Source organism: Manis javanica, chromosome 7 (assembly GCF_040802235.1).
Source record: "Manis javanica isolate MJ-LG chromosome 7, MJ_LKY, whole genome shotgun sequence".
NCBI lineage: Eukaryota > Metazoa > Chordata > Mammalia > Pholidota > Manidae > Manis > Manis javanica.
Genome location: NC_133162.1, coordinates 37,722,133 through 37,741,362, shown reverse-complemented (window position 1 = coordinate 37,741,362; position 19,230 = coordinate 37,722,133). Strand labels below are relative to the sequence as shown.

General features: G+C 51.0%; 1 long non-coding RNA gene across 3 annotated transcripts in view; it reads right to left on the bottom strand.

Moving 5' to 3' along the window:
* The window catches only part of LOC108393492 (uncharacterized), a 207,160-nt gene that overhangs the window by 157,828 nt on the left and 30,102 nt on the right, over positions 1-19,230 (bottom strand). For all 3 annotated transcript variants that reach the window (XR_012133152.1, XR_012133153.1, XR_012133151.1), the window contains exon 2: positions 12,995-13,134. This is a non-coding gene — a long non-coding RNA (uncharacterized lncRNA). The remainder of the gene's footprint in view (positions 1-12,994; positions 13,135-19,230) is intronic.

Here is a 19,230-nt window from a genome sequence, read left to right as displayed (position 1 = left end):
GAGCTTCATGAATATACATTTTAAAAGAGGCTATTACAAGAGCCTTCCAAATATCCTCCTTTCTCTATCATTCTCCTCCCTAGTCCACATTCTACCTACACCCACAATAACTACCCTAAAAAATAAATGAATAATATGGCGTTATTCCTCTTCTCAAAAATCACCCCCGACCTCTGTCAGGTTGAGTCCACACCCCACAGGGTCCTTCAGGGCCCTTCAGACTCCCCAGCCGGCCCACCCTTGCTCTCAGCTTCCCTCCCAGGATGTTCTCTTCCACCTTTCGTGGCCAGGACCCTCACGCCAAGCACCCTGCCCAAGCTCTCTCCCTCGCACACCCAAGCCCTCGTCTGTGCCGTGTCCTTTACCAGAAAGGCCTTTGCAGCCCTTTATCTACCTCAGAAACTCCATTCCCTCTTTAAAGCCCAGCTCAAATGTTTATTCCTCAGGGGGGCCTTTCCTAAATGGCCTCGTTCACTTAGTCAACAAGTGTTTGCGGTGGGTCTCCCAGTCCCAGGTGTCAATGGTACAGAAATCAATAGTGAGAGTGATACATGGAGACGCACTGAGAGGTCATTTGGAAACCAGAAGGTGTAACCAAGGAATCCAAGCAGAAGGCCCCAATGTAGCTGACCCCGAAAGCAGGGCCCAGCCCACAGCGGGCATTCCTCAGGGTGGGAGGGAAGGGATGCCCCGGGAATGGATGAGTCATTCCCCTGGGACACAGGGAAGCCATGGGGCCCTCCTAAAAGGCAGTGAAAGCAGCTGTGGGCAGGTTCCATGTGGTGCCACCATGAGTGCCCCTCCAACCTGGGCAACTGGTCTGGCTGCTGGCACCGCCAAACCCAAGGGAGGATGGGGCCCTGGTCTCAAGCAGAGCCAGGTCAGGAGCTGGCCAAGCAGGTGGAGGCAAGGAGAGCCAGGGCTCACAGGTGTCTGAAGGAGTGGTGCTGAGCCTCACCCCTGGCACACCAGAGGGGACCCCAACAGAGCCCCAGGAGGGTCCGAAGGGACGCCAGTCCACAGTACCCTACAGACCAGCAAATGGGTCGTGGACCTGAAGCCCCACATGAGCAGAGCTCCTCTGCTGGGTGCACTGTTGCTCAGTAGCAGCTCTGGGACACTGTCCGCACACAGTGAGCTCTCAGTGCAGCCTGCTGAACGAGTGAGGGCATCTGTGAGCGAGCGAGCAAGTGACAAGTGAGCCGGCACCGCTGCGCAAGAACTACCCGCTGTCCAAGCGCCAGCACTTCCCTCTGGGTACCCCCCGTTTCCTTTCAGAAGAGAGGGCTCCCAGAGCTGGTTTCTAAGGACAGGAAGACAGGACAGATGAGAAGGGGGCATGAAACCCCCCGAAGAAACAAAGCTCTTAGGCCAATGAAAGGAAAAGGAAGGGCCTCTCGGGGTGCTTTTAGGAACAACTTGTGCACAAACAGCAAGCAAGCAATGCGAAGGTGCAGGGTGGTGTTTGCTTGGGGTGCAGACAGTCCAGGGCTGGAGCATCCTGGTACCCTGTCATGATTGTCTACCTGAGGACAGGTTGGCCTAAAGCCCCAGCACTGAATGTGATGAAATACCCATGGCCGGGGCTTTATAAATGTTTCTTGAATGAAGAGTCTCCTCCATGTCTCTGAGCCTTGGCCCCCATCCCTGTAATATTCCTCATCCTGGGATATTTGTAATATACTTGGGTCATGGTAGGAGCTCTGGAAATGACTGCATTATTAATTATCCTTCATGGGTAAAGAAGTGATCAGCAGAACTCAAACAGAGCGAATTACTGCCTGACTGAATGTCTAGACCACAAAGTCCTGTCATTCTATAGCTATTTTCTTTCCAAAACTTGTTCATGTTGATAACTTCTGGTGAGTCCCAAATGCCTATGGTTAGTGTTGAGCTTGACCTCAGTAGAGGATTTGGTGGCTTGCCTAGAATCATGCGGCTGATCAGTGGTGGACCAAACGAGGGGCAGATAGACTGGGATCTACCCAGGCCTGTACTCCTGCTCCCTCAGTAAAGAGCTCAGAGACAGCAGAGTGAACTGGTGCTAGAGGGGCCATCTTCTCAACAGGCCAGTCCTCTGTGGGGCAGGGGACCTGGAGGAGGACAAGGCTGGAAGAACATGAACAGGTGGGGCCCAGGGGAACTAAGTGCAGAGCTTAAATCCATCTTGGACCTGGTCCAGGTTGGTTTCCAGTCCTGAGATGGTGAGGCGGCCCCTGATGACTCTAGGACCCCCAACCCCCAGAGACTCTGGGTAGTCTTTAGAGCCAGTTTGGGATCTGGGGTGGGAACAAGGAGCAGGTACATCCCTCTAAGGTGGGACTGGTATAAGCCAGAGAGGGATAGCACAGCTCAACCAGGCAAGCTGGGATTCAGAACCATGTCCCAGGCTCAGCTAGGACCTGGAGTGATAAGGGAAACTGAGGCAGGACTTCTATAGTGCAACTTGAATCAATATAGCTCATTTCAGTACTACAGATTTCGGGCCAGAAGCTACCTATCTAGTTCCAAGCCCGCCTACCAATGGGACTGACCATCCTCAAGCCTCTTGTTCAGTTCCATTTATCTAGACCATCTCCAGGGAATGACCATGGTGCCTACAGCAGGTCAGTGCTTCAGAGGAGCCACAGCTCACACTGCATGAGCCCAAATACCCACAAGCTTTCCCAGGCAGAGGTGGATGGGCTTGAAGGTCGAAGAGCATTAGTCACTTTGGATTTCATACTGTAATTCTGCAAGATGTACCCACTGGGGGAAGCTAGGTGAAGCAACCACTTTGCACTATCTTTGCAACCTTCTGTGAATCTAAAATTATTTCAAAATGAACAGATGCCAAACCACAGAGTTATGACATTAGTCTTCAGCACCCGATGCCATTGACCTGATGATCCTTCGACAATCCTACTCAACATGTAAGCAAAGAGCCTGGCCCAGTTAGAACCTTTCCAAGAGGCAGCTGTTCCCACACTCTGCCCCTCCTCCTTCCCACCACCAGTGCTCTGAATCAGGTACTTGCAGTTCCTTTCACCTGGACCCCTTCCCACTAGTCCCATGTCTCCACTCTCTCCCTTTACCGTCCATCCCACCATCACTACCAGAAGGGCATCTCTAGATCTCAGCTCTGCTTCTAAACCTCCAGGGGCACCTAATCCCTTTGGGGTGAAGTCAAGCTCCTCAGCAAGCTCTTCAAAGCCCATCACAATGTGGCCTCAATTCACATACCTTCCCAGCTTCATCTCTGCACCCAGGTCCCACCATCATGGGACTCCAGACCCTATGCATCAGCCACAGCAGACCACCAGACAGTCCTCAAGAACACCACCAATTCATCCAGCCTCTCCTCCTTGGCCCAAGCTGTTCCCTTCACCGGGTAGATCCCTCCCTAATCAACTCCATCAGCCCTCCTCTTCCTCAGCACTTCACTCAAAATCCTTTACTGTCTCCACCCCACCCAGTGGAAGCACACCTTCCTCAGGGTCCCCATGGTTCCAAAGGGCTGGAGCCTAAGAGAGGCACAAACAGGCCCCTTGTCCTCCATTGGGTGATAGGGTCCTCAGGGGTCGGGGGACCTAGGGGACAAGGCCCAGGCCTGGGTCATCTTCAGGCCCTCCTGGATGTCTTTCCCATTCGAGATGCTGCATGGATTTTTCTGGAATGTACTTGTTGAGAGAGACTCATTCCTTGGTGTAGAGAATCAACATTTGGGTTCCAGAAGAATTGTGCAGTTGTTTTGAAAAAGGAGTGGAAATTACTGACCTTCAAAGCAAATTTGAGCTGAGGGTGTGTCTGATACAAAACAGAGAAAGGAGGTGGGAGCAGGGAGGGGATGCAAAGACCTTCCAGCTTTGGTGGTGCACCCAGGAGAACATCTTCCAGGGCCAAGAGGAGGCCAAGCTCGGGAGAGGCAGGAGCAAAACCTCCTTCCCTCCTCCTCTGGTCCTTCCGGGTGCTGCTGGGTGTTTAATCCCATCTTTGTCAGCATTGTGTCGGTGGCTGGCTTCCCCTGAGCAGGTTCCCTGCAAAGGGAGCCCAGAGTCCCTGGAGGAAGGTGAAATGTGAGCAGGGCTCCATCGAGCCAGGCCAGCAAAATGGTGCATGGTTGGCCCGCCTCATCGATCCTCCGCAGGAGGGAGGAGGGCTGGCGGGGCTGGGCCTGCTGTGCTCAGCAGGTATCTCGTCTGCTCTCTCCTCAGCCACAAGGCCTTGAGAGTCTGTTTGCAATTACAGCCTGTTTTGATTATTAGGTCAGAATATTCATCTCCATGGGCTTATGATACAAGGCCAGAGCAAGATGGCTCTTCTCATTTCAGTCTAAGTCTCCCTCTCGTGTGTGTGTGTGTGTGTGTGTGTGTGTGTGTGTGTGTGTGTGTAATCTTTGCCTTTCCCTTGTTTAATCAATTTGTTCAGTTCTTGACTCTAGGCGGGCGGTGGCTACACGGGGCACCCACGGGCAGCGTGCGAGCACAGTGGCCCTGTACAGCAGGAGTGGGAGACCTTGGCGGCTTCCTTGGAGCCCCACCCAGCAAGGAGGCCAGAGCTGGGCGGGCTTTTGACTCATCCAGAAGGCAGCTGGTTGCCAAAAGCAGAGGCTGGGGTTGGGAGAGTCCTAGAGGCCCAGGCCCAGAAGAACCTTGAAAATCAACTTTCTAACCTCTGGCACATGCTGTGTATTACTTCTCCAATCCCTACCAAGGTGTTAGGTGATTTCTGCTCCCATTCCTCCAGGGATGGGGAACTCACTACCCACTTGGGCCACCTGGTTCACTGGACACCTTTCTAGAGAAAGGGTAATGCATCTTTTCTTAGAAGAGCAGTGAAGCCTTGGCCTCTAATTTTTCTCCAGGCCAAATATCCCTGTGTCTTCAACACATGGATTTTGATACAGGTTTGAGTCTCATTCCCAGCCTGAGTAAACGCAACATCCCTGGTGTGATCTAAATGCCTAGAGCGAACAGGACTTTCACCTCCCTTCTTCCAAACATCCTATCTCTCTGTTCATGGTGCCCACGCTGCTTTTTGGCAGACCTAGTTCTAGACCACCTTCCAGACCTGAAAGAGAGATGGCTCTATGGGCCCAGGCAAAATCACTGCCCTTTCCTCCTCCGAAGCCCCTTCATCTGTCCTCACAACCCAGGCCACTAAACATGAGTTCACTGCCCAGTTTCCTTCACTCTGTGGCTCCAAAGAGCCTCAGGAATCTTCAGGACAAAGATGAAAGAGGGCAGAGGAGAGAAGGGAAGTCACCGTGCCCTCAGTCCCAGAGTAGTCAGCAAGCTTTCCCCATCTTAGAGCTACGGTGGCCTGTCAGGGGAGGAAGAGACAGAGACAGAGAGGTCATGGTCTCCTGCAGAGCCCCTGAGGTCTTCCAATGATCTTTCTCAGCCATCACAACAAATCTGGGGAATAGACAGTCGTGTTATTTATGATAACCACTTTGCAAAACTGAGGTTCAGAAAGTTAGAGGTCACCAAGCTAATAAAGGTTAGTACTGGGAGAAGAGACAGAGCGGTTCCTTAAGTCAAAGTTCAGGTAACAGTTATATGGCAGGTCCACAGTGTCCTAAATTTTAGATGGCTGGTAATACAATCAATATCAATTATCATCCAAACCAAGTCTTTGGGACTGAGGGGGGGCCCTGTTAGTGTTGACACAGGACACAGGCACAAACCAGGAGTATCCCTGGCAAACCAGGGTTTACAGTCCCCCTGCCACAGAGGCCTCTAGTTCCAAGTCCCCCAAGGCAGTCTCTTTGGCTCTACCATGTTCACCTGAGAAAACAATCCAGATGCACCACCTATGCAGTGGTGTCTCTGAGAACGACTCGGATTTCCTTCTTACCAGCGCAGACCTTCCCTCTAGGATACAGATCGCCCCATCCAGCTGCCCCTGGACCCCTTCTCCTGGATGACCCACGGGCTCTAGGATGGCCCTCACCTGCAGCCCTATACAATTCCTGGCTACACGTGGACATCTGGCCTGCCCTGCAACACTCACAAGGACCCACAATAAAGGCCAGCAGCCAGCACAGACTCATAACCTGAGCGCGACCTTACCCCTTGACACAGACCGCGCGGCTGTCTGTCTGCTCTCATCATCCCTGCCCGACCCCTTGGGTTTGTTCTTCAACTGGAGATGGACACCCGTCCCCCATTATCTTTTCCTCTTTCAGCCTGATTCTGGGTTTAGGTCTTTGCCTACTGCTGACTTCTCTGAGAAGCCAAACCCCTGTCTACCTTCTGTCCAATGCAGGTCTTGGTTGGCCTTACACCAGTTTCCACCCCCATCGGGACTTGATTCCATTATGTTCTACCCACGTTCGCTGCAAGTAAAACAAACTCTGCCCACGTGAACCCGCAACCTCTTCCGAGAACTCAATCCTAGGTTCCTGATGTTCGTGTAATACACCACCAGGCACCCAGTTACCAACAGGAGTTCTTTTGGTCCCAGATCAATAGCCGTGTTGCAGTGATGTACACCCCTGCCCTCCTACTCCCTGTGAGAATAACCACACCCATGTCTGGGTATCGCGCACATCCTTCTTTGCCATCTCCCCTGGCCCCAAGCACAGTGTCTAGTCCAGGACTGGCCTGGGGTCAGCTCTCAGCCATCGTTTGCTGAAACAAAAGGCTGGATGGATAAATGAACATCACAAAGCCAACAGAGGCCTGATCAGGAAATTTGGCTCCATTCTATTCCTTCCAGTTGTTCCGAAAGATTGAATTGATGTAATAGGAATGCTTCCTAACGCGTGAACAATTATTATTGTTTTAAATTAGCAAGAATAAAATTCCACCATCTTTCTCCCTGAAGCTGCTTTCAGAGATGCTGAGAGCTGTAAATTCACAGCACCCACGAGGAGCTAGACAAACAGCCATCGGAGCTGCAAAGAAATGCTGCAACTAAAAACATCTCCAATCCATATTTTTCCCTTAAGGGATGGGGAAGGAGCTAAAGAGAAGGGAGGGATTATTTTCTTTTCATTTTAAAAGGGAGTCTTATAACTCATTCCCACCCTTCCTTCTAGCTTCACAAGAGGTGCCTGAGGTTGAGCGTGTTTGGGTGACAGAAAGAGGAAAACAAAAAATCAATCTAAGGGATACAGTTTGTATGTTTTACAGCAAAAGCCGACAGCCTTATGCAGCCTCACTCCCACCTCACCCCCATCCTTCCCTTACTTCATGACTTCTACTCCCCAACTTCTCTGACTTTGATTCTTGCCCCAAGACTGGTCTTAGGGCCCAGGTGACAAATAATCTGACGTTAGTCCCAGCTCTGTCCCCACCCATGGTATAAGCCTGTTTCCTCTCTGAGCCTCAGTTTACCCCATCTGTCCATCAGTCCTGACTGCAAGGTTCTCAGCTGGAAGTGGTGTTGGTCCATTTACCTCCCTCTCTGTGAGACCAAGTCATGCAGAATCTCCCCTTACCCCTGAACTCAGCACTACTTAGGAAGGACAGAGCAAAGCTTGCACAGTGGTCCCCGAGCCAGGCTGGCGTCATCATCAGCTGGGGGTTCGTTTACACACCCATTCCAGGACCCCAGGACAGATCGAGTAAGTGATCCTGATAGGCAGTCCGATTACAGCTTAGCCATCTGATCGCTGCAGCAAGTCCCATCCCACGGAGCACCCTCACTGGCTCTGGGATGTCTGAGCACCATTGATCACATATTTATCCATGAGACTTTATTGACCCCTTCTCGCATTTCAGAACCTGAACCAGATACTGTACAACAAGGATGAAGATGACCTGCACCTGAGCATGAGTAGCCAGGGCAGACATGGGAACAGCCAGGCCCCTGGAACGCAGTATGACAGATACTAGAGCAGAGGCAGGTCAAGGTGCAAGCCTACAGGCAGGATTCCCAGTGAGTGTGGGGAAAGAAGTCCCAGATGTAGGGCCATTTGACCTGAGTCTTATATGGGGGTCTACAACTCCCAGAGGGAGGAGGAGCACCCATTCTCGGCAGGGGAGCCAGCAGGGACAAAGGGTGGGAAAGCATGGCAAAGCTTTCCCTGCCTTGCTAAGGGGTTTGAACTTTACTCCATAGGCCACAGAAAGCACAGAAGGGCTTTAAGTAGAGGGGCATCCAGCAGTGTGATGTTGGGCAAGCCACTTAACCTCTCAAGCCTCATTCTCTTCCTGTACAAAACGGGAATAAAATGAACATGCCCCTCTCAGAGTGACTGGGGTAAGGATCTCATGGTCAAACAGATATAAATGTGCCTGGCACAGTTTCTGGATACAATCATCCTGGAAACACGGTTACTGAATCTAAATGTGTTCACCAGCTCCATTCTCCAAGCCTCTACGAGTATGCATTTTGCACTCACACACAAGCACACACGTGCACACACCCCTCCACCCGCAGCTCCAGCCTCACCAATAATGATTTTCTGCTACAAACACGTCCAGCTCATGGTCCTGTCTCAGCCCTGGCCCCTGACCCTCACCACACCCTTCCTCTTTGGTGGTCCTGTTGGAAACTCCCTCTGACTGGGGAAGTTGGCCACATGTGCACATGGGTGTAAATAAGCAGCCCGGTGTTGTTTGTGGTTTTATAACTGAGTTTCCTTGGGAATGGAGAGAAGCAGAAGCCAAGCTCCTGGAACTGAGGGGTAAAGAGGGGTGGGAGCACAGGAAAGGAGTGGACTGCTGTGGAGCGAGGGGTCCTGTGGACCAACCAGTTTGGGTGTGTGCCACAGGCCTCTGTACTGAAACCACGTGTGGGAAATCGGGAGAGGCGCCGTATTCCCCTAGCCAGGGAAGAACCCTGCCAGGGGCTGCGGGGCCATCCTGAGACCCTGTCAGCCCCCTGGGCTCCTCCCATTCTCCTGCAATGCCCCTTCTGCTGGCATGACTCCCACCTCACCATGGGGAGGAGCCCTGGCTGCGTTGGACCAGTCCCTGTGGGCTGAATCCTGCTGTCCTGTCTCCTGGCTCCAAACCCCCCTGCAGCCACAGCTGCTGCCATCCACCGTCCCTGCTCAGCCTTGTCAGGCTCACCCTCTTGCACAGCCCAAAGGCCACAAACAGCAGACTGTTAGGTATTAGAGAAATTTCCTGAACATTGGAAAGTTATGGGAAGTGATTACAGCACAGGGCACAACAGGAAACAACTTAAAATGGACGATTTGACAGGTGTCAGGAGACTGCCTCCAGCTGCTCCCTCAGATCTAGCCTGTGGCTAGAGGCCTGCCCACTGGAAGAGGGTCCCTCCGTCCTCCCTTTTCTCTGAATCTCCATAGCCCTCTTCCCTGCTTCCTCTTGAGCTTCCAGGGGAGAGCCCTGAACTACTGCAGAGAAGAAAGAAGGAGGGAGGGAGGGAGGGAGGGAGGGAGAGTATTTTGGAAGCCATTTCCTGTGTGTTTTATTTCCCTAAAGATTTCCCCTGCAACAAAGGAAGTAAATATCTCTATAGGTGAGGAGTGTGAAGCTCAGAGAGGTAAAAGGAATTGCCCAAAGGTCCAGACTTATGAAATACGGAGCCAGCTCTCCTACCCTCCTACCCATTTATCCACTCATTCATTCAACAGATTATTTATCACCTGCTCACTAGCAAGGGCTCTTGAACTCCCAGCCCTGAGTCACTTCACAGCCAAGCAGGAGAAGCCTGGGAGTGGTGGAGCCTCTGAGGGTGGCCAGCAGGAGCCTGGGCTGCTTCTTTACCTTTCCAGCTAGCTCTGGTTGGTCGTGACATCTCGGGAGCAGCAATCCATGGGCACAGTAAGCTTGGGGTATTTAACAAATGTTTATAAAACCTTTTCATACACAGTTAATGATCCTTATTAGGACCTTTGAAAAAGCTGTCACTCATGCCACCATTCCAGCTTTAAGGAGCATTTTATTATTACACGCCACTCCACAAATTAATGAGAGAAGCTGTAGCCCATTAGTCAGGGGGCCACCACCCAGGGATGCTGGCAGAGAGGCCTTTGTCCTGGAGCTCACTGAGCCAGATCCCTGCCCCACCTGCCCTCCCTGTGGCCTCCCAACACCCACCATTCTCAAGCTGCCAGCCCACCAGCTGCTGCCCAGTCTTGAGGCCACCGCCACCCCAGATCCCTGTGCCTCAGGACAGACCTAGCTATCTCTTCCCTGAGGCTCTGGGGTGAGGTACTTCCACAGCCTGGGTGAGGGGAGGGCACTTAGAAACACAGGTGCCTGGGCCCCAGCCCTGAATCTGAATTCTTAACCAGGTAGCCAGCTGGTCTGACAAGCAGTATTTGAGAACCTCCGGGGCCAAAGACATGAGCTTCAAATGCCTGCCTGCCAATCCAGGCTCTGTCGCAGGCTCTGTGACCTGAGGCAAATCTCTCCAGTTTTCCTCAGTGTGCCCATTCTATGTCATAGCTGCCTCCAAATGGTTGTAAATATGACCAAAGAGTGTTTCACCATGATGCTGTCAAGCTGCCTCTGCCATTCAACTCATGGAATCACAGGATTCTGAGCAAGAAACCACCAAGGTCAGGGTGAAAAAGAACTAGACAGAGGTGATGGCTGCACAGCATTCTGGGTACACAGCATTCTGGGTACACAAAATGCCACTGAATGGACTGATTTTAGGTTATGTGAATTTTAGTTTAATACAAAATAACTAATTTTATGTTATGTGAATTTTACCCTCAATACAAAAAAAATATATATGAAGGTCCTTTCATCTCAAATGTGACATGCTTACCGGCCTCCAAGCCTTTGCCCAGGCTGTTCCCTCTACTTGGTTGGCTCCTACTTACATGTCAGAAGTTATTTCCTCCAGGGCTCCTCTGCTGGCCCTCCAAAGAGGTGCCCCTAATGCTGAGTCCCCCTTGGAGGGGACATTGTCACAAACTGTTCAGAGTCCTTTTGCTGGCCCCACACTGAAAGATGGGATTTGGGGGTGGGGGAAGGCTGGTCCCACAAATCTGCCCTTATCTGTCACATAGTAGGCCCTCAGTATTTCCTGTTGAATGAGAGATCTGACTCAACCAGCCCTGGTTTTAGAGATGAAGCCAGCACAGCCCCATAGAGGGCCAAGACCTGCCCGGGTCACACAGTTGCTTAGTACGTGGGGTCCCTGGAGCCAGGCCTGACCCATCCCTGGAAGAGGTCCTTCACCTTCCCCTTTACTGTCAGCAGCACCCCCTGGGCAGGAAGCACAGCCGGATGCATGAGCCCCTCCTTCCCCACCATTAGCTAATCTGGCCACAGCCAGTCTGCCAGGCCCTTCTGTCTGCCCTTCCTGTTTCCCCAGGCCACAGCTGTTTACATTGTCAAGGGCTTATCACAGACAGGCGGGCAAAGACCGTGTCCTAGGTAAGCTCGTTTACATAACATCCTACCAACATAGGGTCTGAGCCACCAGTACCCTCAGCGTCTGTGCACTACTGCCAGAAGCTGCTCGGTTTCCCTGGCTCTAATACAACAGACAAATGACCACTTAGTGATTTAACACCACTGTGAGTAAAGTGGCTAAGGGTTGGGCCTCACAATCTGACCACCTGGGCCCGAATCCTAGTTCTGTTCTTCACTGTGGAACCCTCAGCAGGTGATTTCACCAACATATGCCTTGTTTCCTCCCTGTGAAATGGGTATGATTGTAGGACTTACTTTCCAGGTGTGTAGGACTTTGCAGTACTTAGAACCATGCTGGAGCACTATAAGCACTTACAGATGCAAACTGTGATTTTTACAAGCCCTTTCCCTGTCCTCCAGGAGCCTAGGCATGGTTGCCCTTCCCTTACAAAGTACAGGGTGGTAGCATGTCATGGTGTGCACCACAGTGTGACTTTCTGTCCTTGGCAAGCACTGTCACCAGGGCAGCCAGAACATACAGTGCACGAAGGGACGGCCTGGGTGTGAGCCCTGACTCTGGCACCTTTTAGCCACCTTGACCTTGGGCGCCTTGTGAAAACCAAAACAGGGAGTTTACAGAAGAAGAGCCAGAGACTCCGAGAAGGCTGACAGCACCTCATTCACCCAGCTATGCAGAGGCAGCCTGTGGGGCATGGTGGGGAGGATCCAGGGGTGGGCTGGGGCCTGGCTCTACCTGGGGGGTCAGATCAGTCACTGTCCTCACTGGGCCTCCAAGTCCCCAGGTATAAAGGGAGCACATAATCCCTACTTGACCAAGCCTTCAGGAGGGGTATGGTAAATGTGAAGGGGCTGTGAGCTGCACGTCCTGGCAGGTGAAGTGGGACCACGCACCTGCCAGTCACCAGATACCATTCCCTCTCCAGGACAGATGCCCTGAGAATGCTGCAGCTCCAGCTGTGACATTTTCCTGGGCTCCAAGGTGAATCACCTGATTAGCAGCTCCACTTGGCCGTCTGAAAGGCATTTCAAAACCAGTGGGGCCAAAGCAGAACTCTTTATTCCCACCCCAAACTTCAAATCTGCTTGTCTCCCAGTGAACACCACTCCCACCATCCCGAGGCTCACCATCACAAACCACCCTTTCCCTCTCCTCGTACATCCATCCCTTCAGCAAGGCCTATCAACTCTGCCTTGAAAACACACCCCGAAACCACCTCTCTCCATCTCTACTGCCAATTAGCAGGGCCAAGCTGTAACCACCTTGCTCAAGGCTATACAAAAGCCTCCTGACTTAGATTCCAACTCCAGCTCTCAGTTCTCTGCCTTTAACCCATTTTAAGGGTAATTGGATCCCAATTACTTCTCTGCTTGAAACCCTCTTAAGTCTCCTCATCTAGTTAGAATAAAACTCAAGCCACATGACCTGCCCCACATGCAGTCTGATATTGCCTCTGGTGCCACCACTGTCTCTCTCCCCATCCAGACCCACAGGCCTTTTCCCTTTCCTTGAACTAGCCAAGTTCTCTGCCTCCTGTGTGCTCTTCCCCTTGGTCTTCCCATGGCTGCCACCTTGTTATCATTCAGATCTCAAGTTAAAATGTCCCCACGCCAGAGGCCATCACCACCACCACAGCAGGTACCTTATCTATGGCTCAAAAGCCCATCAGATGCTTTAAGGACCCCACATGGAGAATGCTCACCACAGGACATTTTTCTTACTCCTTTGCTTTGTTTTCTCTCTTGGTCCCCAAAGGCTGAGGCTTTGGCTGTGGCTCTCCACTGGGTCCTCCCACAAGCACAGGATCTGGCACATAGCAGGTGCTCAGCAAACATCTGCTGACTGAATGAATAAAGGATGAATGGGTCTATGAGACACAGCTGCAAAAAGTCCACACTGGATACAAAGACTTAACCAAAAAGGGGACCACAGCCTTAAGTGAAGAAATGAACAGAGGCATCTACCAGACAAGGGAACCAGAACAAGTAGGTTTCTATACTGCCAAGTCTCAGCTGTGCTATTTTGATTCCATGAATGTTCTACTCCCTCTTCATCTGACTGTGAAACTTCTACTTATCTTTCAAGATGTAACTTCCCTGACCCTCTCCCTCAGCCTGTCAAATCTCTCATTCTTGCTTTGCATTTCTATAGACCACCTCTTGCCTCTAGCCTGGCCCCTGATCTGTACTATGTTTTAGTCCGTTGACCCCTAAGGAGCTAGGCCTGAGGCTGAGCCACACCTGGGTACCACCACAAAGCACAGGGCTTGGCATTCAGTAAAGGTTTGCCCATTGCCCAGGCAGCCAACCAACAGGACTATACCATGCTCTGGGGAAATAGTGATGTAAAGATCAGCTCTCTGCCCTCTAAGAGCTTGTTTGCAGCCTAAATAGAAACATAAAGATGATCATATAACAAGCTAATTGCTTTAATATAGAGCTGGACAGAAAAAATGCAATGGGATCATAAAAATAAGCAAAAGTAATCAAGTTATAACACATACAGTGGGAAATCATTTATTTCAGGTCAAACCTGAAAAGCCAACCTACTTATTGTTTATGAACCCATAAATACATGGTAAAAAAAATACAAACAAACATGCATGAGAATGAGAAATGCCATCTCTGGGGATGGAGGAAGAGGAAGAATCATTGAAGTCCACATACGGAGCTTCAACAATCTCCACAGGGTTTTGGTTCTTAGAAAAATCTAAAGTACATATGGCATAACGTTAAGATAAAAGTGAGTGGGTGATTCATGGTTATTTGTTGTAATATGCTAGTAGAGTCTAAGGGTTTGAAAAATTCCATGATCGTTTTACACTGAACACAATATAATTAAAGAAAAAGCATCCAATCTGTTGAATGAGTGCCTGATGGGTGGGTAGATGGATGGATGGTGGGTAGTAGTTGGGTAGGTGAATGGATGGATAGATAGATGAGTGGATGGGTCAGATGAATACATGGCAGAAACAGTGCCAGAGATCCTCAAAGTTTACCCTATTCATTCCACAGTTATTGAGTGCTCGAATACACGTCAGACCCCTGCTAGTCCTGACCAAGGCACATACAGTATTCTAAGTCATGTACCCACTGGAGCACAAAGCTAGGGCCAAGATTCAGGCCCAATGGGAAGACAATATTCAGTGCTGCATATGGTGTGGTCATGGATGTGTGTCTACTATGTGGAAGGGCCAAAGTGAAAGGAGAGACAAACCCCCACAGGGGTTTTCCAAAGGGGAAGCAGAATTACAGCTGTGTCCTTGAGGGATACATCATTCTCCTGGAGAAGAAAGGAAGCCTAGTGTTTCAGAAAGAAAGTTCCCTGAACAGTGAGGAGGAGTGGGACCATGCAGAGTCCGGAAAGACGACCAGGAAAGGAAACCTGATGGAACGGGGTAGAGAGAGAAAGCCCACCAGGGGGTTGAGTCCTGCGGTGAAACTTTGGGATTGTCACCCTGAGAAGTAGGACTTCACCCCTAAGCCAGAAATGCCCAAATCTTGCCACTTATTAGAATCACTGGGTTAGACTGGAAAGTTAAGCCCAAGAATCTATATGAAGCAAAATCTGCCCTCACCATCAGCGGTCCCTTCCCTCCCACCCACTCTGATTCATGGAGGAGACCAACTGTGGCCTGGTCCCCAAGGGTGGGACTGGTGGAGAAGGCAGGAGCCCCCTCCGTGGTCCCTGGTCCCCAAGGGTGGGACTGGTGGAGAAGGCAGGTGCCCCCTCCGTGGTTCATTTCACATTGGTTTTGAAGGCCCAGTACCTGGGCATGGGAGGGAGGGGAGAAGTTCACGTACGGTTCTGCACATCCACCCTGCTGCAGCATGTTTTTATCTCACCAAACAATTCTCCAACAAGAATCTTTATTGCTCGGCACAGCCTCCCAGCTTACTAGGAGAGCATTTTTCTAATTACATTTCCCTTGAAATACACCCGGGTTTGAGTTAACACCTCTTCAGTCTGCCAAAACCTAAGTCATTTTAAAATTAGTTCTGGAGGTTTTGCAAAAACCCCACCGGGATGCAGCATTCCTTTCCCACCAAGTTGTGTGCTGAAAACTCTCCCCAGACGCCAAGAGTGATTTTCCTTGGAGACTGAGGAGAGAGCCCAGGGAAAGGCCCACATCCTGGCCCACCAGGCTCAGCTCTCACTCAGATCTGTTGAACAGCCCTCTCAGTGCTGCGGGATCGATAAAATCATAAATGCATTTTGCCCTAAGCAGTCTCTCTGATACTTTTTAAAAAACCATATGGATGAGAAGGAAATGTGATCCATATGGTTTTGAATCATTAACACTTAAATCATCAAAATAGAGATTTTTTTTTTTCCCGGAGGAATTTCATAGCCAAAGTGCCTTTAGCAGCTCTTTAATAAACTGTTTAAAATTCTGTTGTTCCCCTAAAACACACAAGCACATGCCAACATATGCAGCACAGGTACGCAGACCCCACTAACTCTTAAGGCATCATTGTGAAGCACAGCCTGTTAGATAACACCCACCCTCAAGACGGGCCAGGCTGAAAGACCCTTCAGGCACCTTTTGAGCACTGGTGGTCAACAAAATCTACTTAGTTCGATTACTCAGGTGGGGGAGTTCCATAGAGCTTTGCGGCTTATCCAGATAAGCCCCCTTACTGGTACAGATGAGAAAGCTGAGCCCACAGATGACTTGGGATTGTGAAGAGTTGGTAGAAGTCATGGGGGAGTATTTCAGGGTGAGGGAAGTGCACGAGCGAAGTGCCTGCCACTCCTGCCCCATGTGAGTGAATGGCAGGGCCCACGATAGGGATGAGGCAGGGAGGGCTAGGGGCCACCTGCGGATTACGTGCGCTGTCTACCTGCAGCAGCCTCCTCCTCTAGTCTCTGTGGCATGGCTGTGGGAGAGGGAACCATCTTCCCCATAAAAAACAGCTCTGTTGCATCCCTGGAAGCAGCAGAAGTGACAGCTGAAAAAAACTGGGTGGTCACAGAAGAGATCATTGCAGAAGCCCCTGGGAGAAGTGACGATGGCACGGTCTGCTGATAGGAGGCAGGGGCAAACTTGAAAGATGGTCTGGAGAGAAATTTGATAGGATTTGGGACTAGATGAGTGTAGCCAGTGATGGATTCTGTCAGTTTCCTGTGGCTCCTGTAATAGATTGCCAGAAACTTGCTCGCTTAAAACCCAGAAACTTATTCAAATATACAATTTTGGAGACCACAAGTCCACAGTGAGTCCTCCAGGGCTGAAATCTAGGTGTCAGCAGGGCTCTTCCTGCTGAAAGCCCCTGAGGAGGATGCACACCTTGCCTCCTCCGGCCTCTGGTGGCTCCCGGCAGTCCTTGGCCTGTGGCCCCATCACTGCAGGCTCTTGCTACTATCCTCACATCTTCTCACTCTGACTCTCCTGCCTCCTTCTTCTAAGGACCATTATGGTTACATCAAGCTCTCCGAGATAATCCAGGATAATCTCCCCATCTCAAAATCCTAAACTCAATTATACCTGCAAAGGGATTCGGATTATCAGTATTTGGGGGCAGGGGAGAAGCATTACACAGCTTCCCACAAGAATGACGCCCAGATTTCTGACTTTGGCAATGAAGTGCTGCTTTCAACCAAGAACGGCGGAAGTTGGTGGAGAAGATGAGCTGGATGTAGGAGAGGCTGATACTAATTAGAAGCTTGGGAGACATCCAGGAAGGTTGTCCCCATAGGCAATGGTCCACATGGATTCAGAGCAGAGGACAGAGGAGTGATCTGACAGTGCAACTTCCTGGTCTTGGGCAATATAGACATAGCTGTCTCTGTAGGCATAAACGAAGCTTCCCTTATTTCACACTTACTGCCTAGGTGAAAAGGGCCAAGGCTAGAGAGCAGGGGAGGAACCAGTTTTGGACATTAGAGGAGATTGATTGATTGGATTGATGGAGATTGAGAGGGGATCAGACAGCTGTTCCAGGAAAGGGGAGTGTGACAGATGACAAGTCAGGGCTGGGGTGGGGTTCACAGTCAGATACAGGACAGAGAGCAAATGGGCTAGGACTAAGGTTTGGCAACTCATTGGTGACCTCAAAGCCATTGCAGCAGAGTGGAAACAAGGGGCCACATTTGTAGAGGTTTGAAGCACAGTTTGCCGTGACTTTCCTGGAAATGTGGAGAGAGTGAGAGAGCTGAGGTGGCAGCCTCGGGAATTGAGCCACTTTACACAGAGGACACGGACGCCAGGCATGGGGAGGAGCTGGTGCTGCAGAAGAAGATGCAAATCACCGGAGCCAGTCTCACAGGGGCGGGACGGCACAGGAGGAAGGACTCTGTCCCTCCTCCTTTGCCAGGTGAGAGGGAAGGGGAAGGAGAGGCTGGGCACCACTGATGAACAGTTTGAAGAACAGTTGGTCTGGATTTTGTACCGGAACAGGAGACAAGGTCATCAGATGAAATAGGACCCAGAGAGGCGAGAGGTGTTTGGAGGCAAGAAACTAGAGGCATTTGTGGGAGAAGAGAAAGGTCCCCAGAGTGACTCCATATGGGGCCCAGCCCCTCTCAGGATTTCAGGTCTCCCAATTTGCATCCCTTCCTGCTTTCCAAGTGGGAAACTGAGAAAATGGAGCCTCTGTGCACCAGGTCTGGGGCCTGATCGCTCTGCTTACCTTTCATTATTGGTCCAGTGACAATGACCTCAGGTTAAAGCCAGCAGCTGATTAGACATGAGGGGAAGGGGGGGTGCTGGTTGCTGAGAACAGCCACTCATGAACATGAATGAGCCCCTTCCTCCTTCCCACCAGGAACGTCAGCCTCAGCCTCCCTCCCACGTTTCCCAAATCATACCTCAGTACTGTGCACGACCTTGGCCAACTCATTCCCTATCTCTGGGCCTCCTGATGAAATGAGAGACTTAGAAGCAATGACCGCCAAGGGCCTTTCGGTCCTGGCAGCCTCCATAGCACAGCCCTGGATGTGGAAGGGCTGTCTGTGTTGCTGCAGGGAGCCCCAGCCTCTTTGGAGCTGGGCCCAGGCCTCTGTCATTGCATAAACACGATGCAGGCCTGTTTGGTGCTGCATAGCTGTGGTTTTGTTTTCCCCAGCAGTAGCTAGAAGGCCTGGGCTGCAGTTGAGACGGCCCAGGAAGGAGGGAGAGGGCAGGAGAGAAAGTTTCTCTATGCTGCGTCCTCTGCTTGGCACAGAAAGTTTGCAAAAGAGAAAGAACATCATGCTTTGGACCCTTACTCCACCTTCCCCCACCAATCCCAAAGAAAGTGGGTACTTTCTAGCTCCATTTCTAACAGAAAACACACTTTCCACATTGTCCCACATCTGCTTTGCAATAGACACCTTTGCACAGCCATTATAAACTTGGCTTTGGGTCGGTCTTAGAGCAAAAAAGCAATGTCCAAGGGATCAGGTGTGTGTGAACGTAGAAGGCCTCAGCAGAAGCAGCAGAGATCCTCCCGGGCTAGCCCTCAGCAAACCCAGATGTTCACCAGGGCCTGGCACGCAGTAGGGTCAAATAATTGGGTGTTTATTAAGCCAAAATGAGTTGAATCTGGGAAGAATACAAAATTATCCTCAAAGAGGGAAAATGCCCAAGGAGGGTGTGGTAGATGTGACTGGTGCCCCACTTGGATTCCCTTGCCTGGGCCCATGGACCCATTCCCAGATGAGGATGGGTTGCAAACCATTTGCTGAGGGGGCGGGTTGCAAACAGTGTACACTGCACCCTTCTCCAGACTTGCCCTTCGCTGATGGGAGCTGTCTTGCCAGAAGATGATGGAGAATTTGCCGCCAAGGGGCAGCCTTCCACCCATGACTTGCAGATGCTGGAATTCAAACCCTAGCCCCCTTGCTTCAGGTTGAGACAAATCTTTGGAGCAGTTCACACTCCAATCTCCCATGGGATCAGGCTAAGTGAGCAGCACATCTCTGCTTAGCTCCTTCCCCTCCCCTCCCCTTTCACTC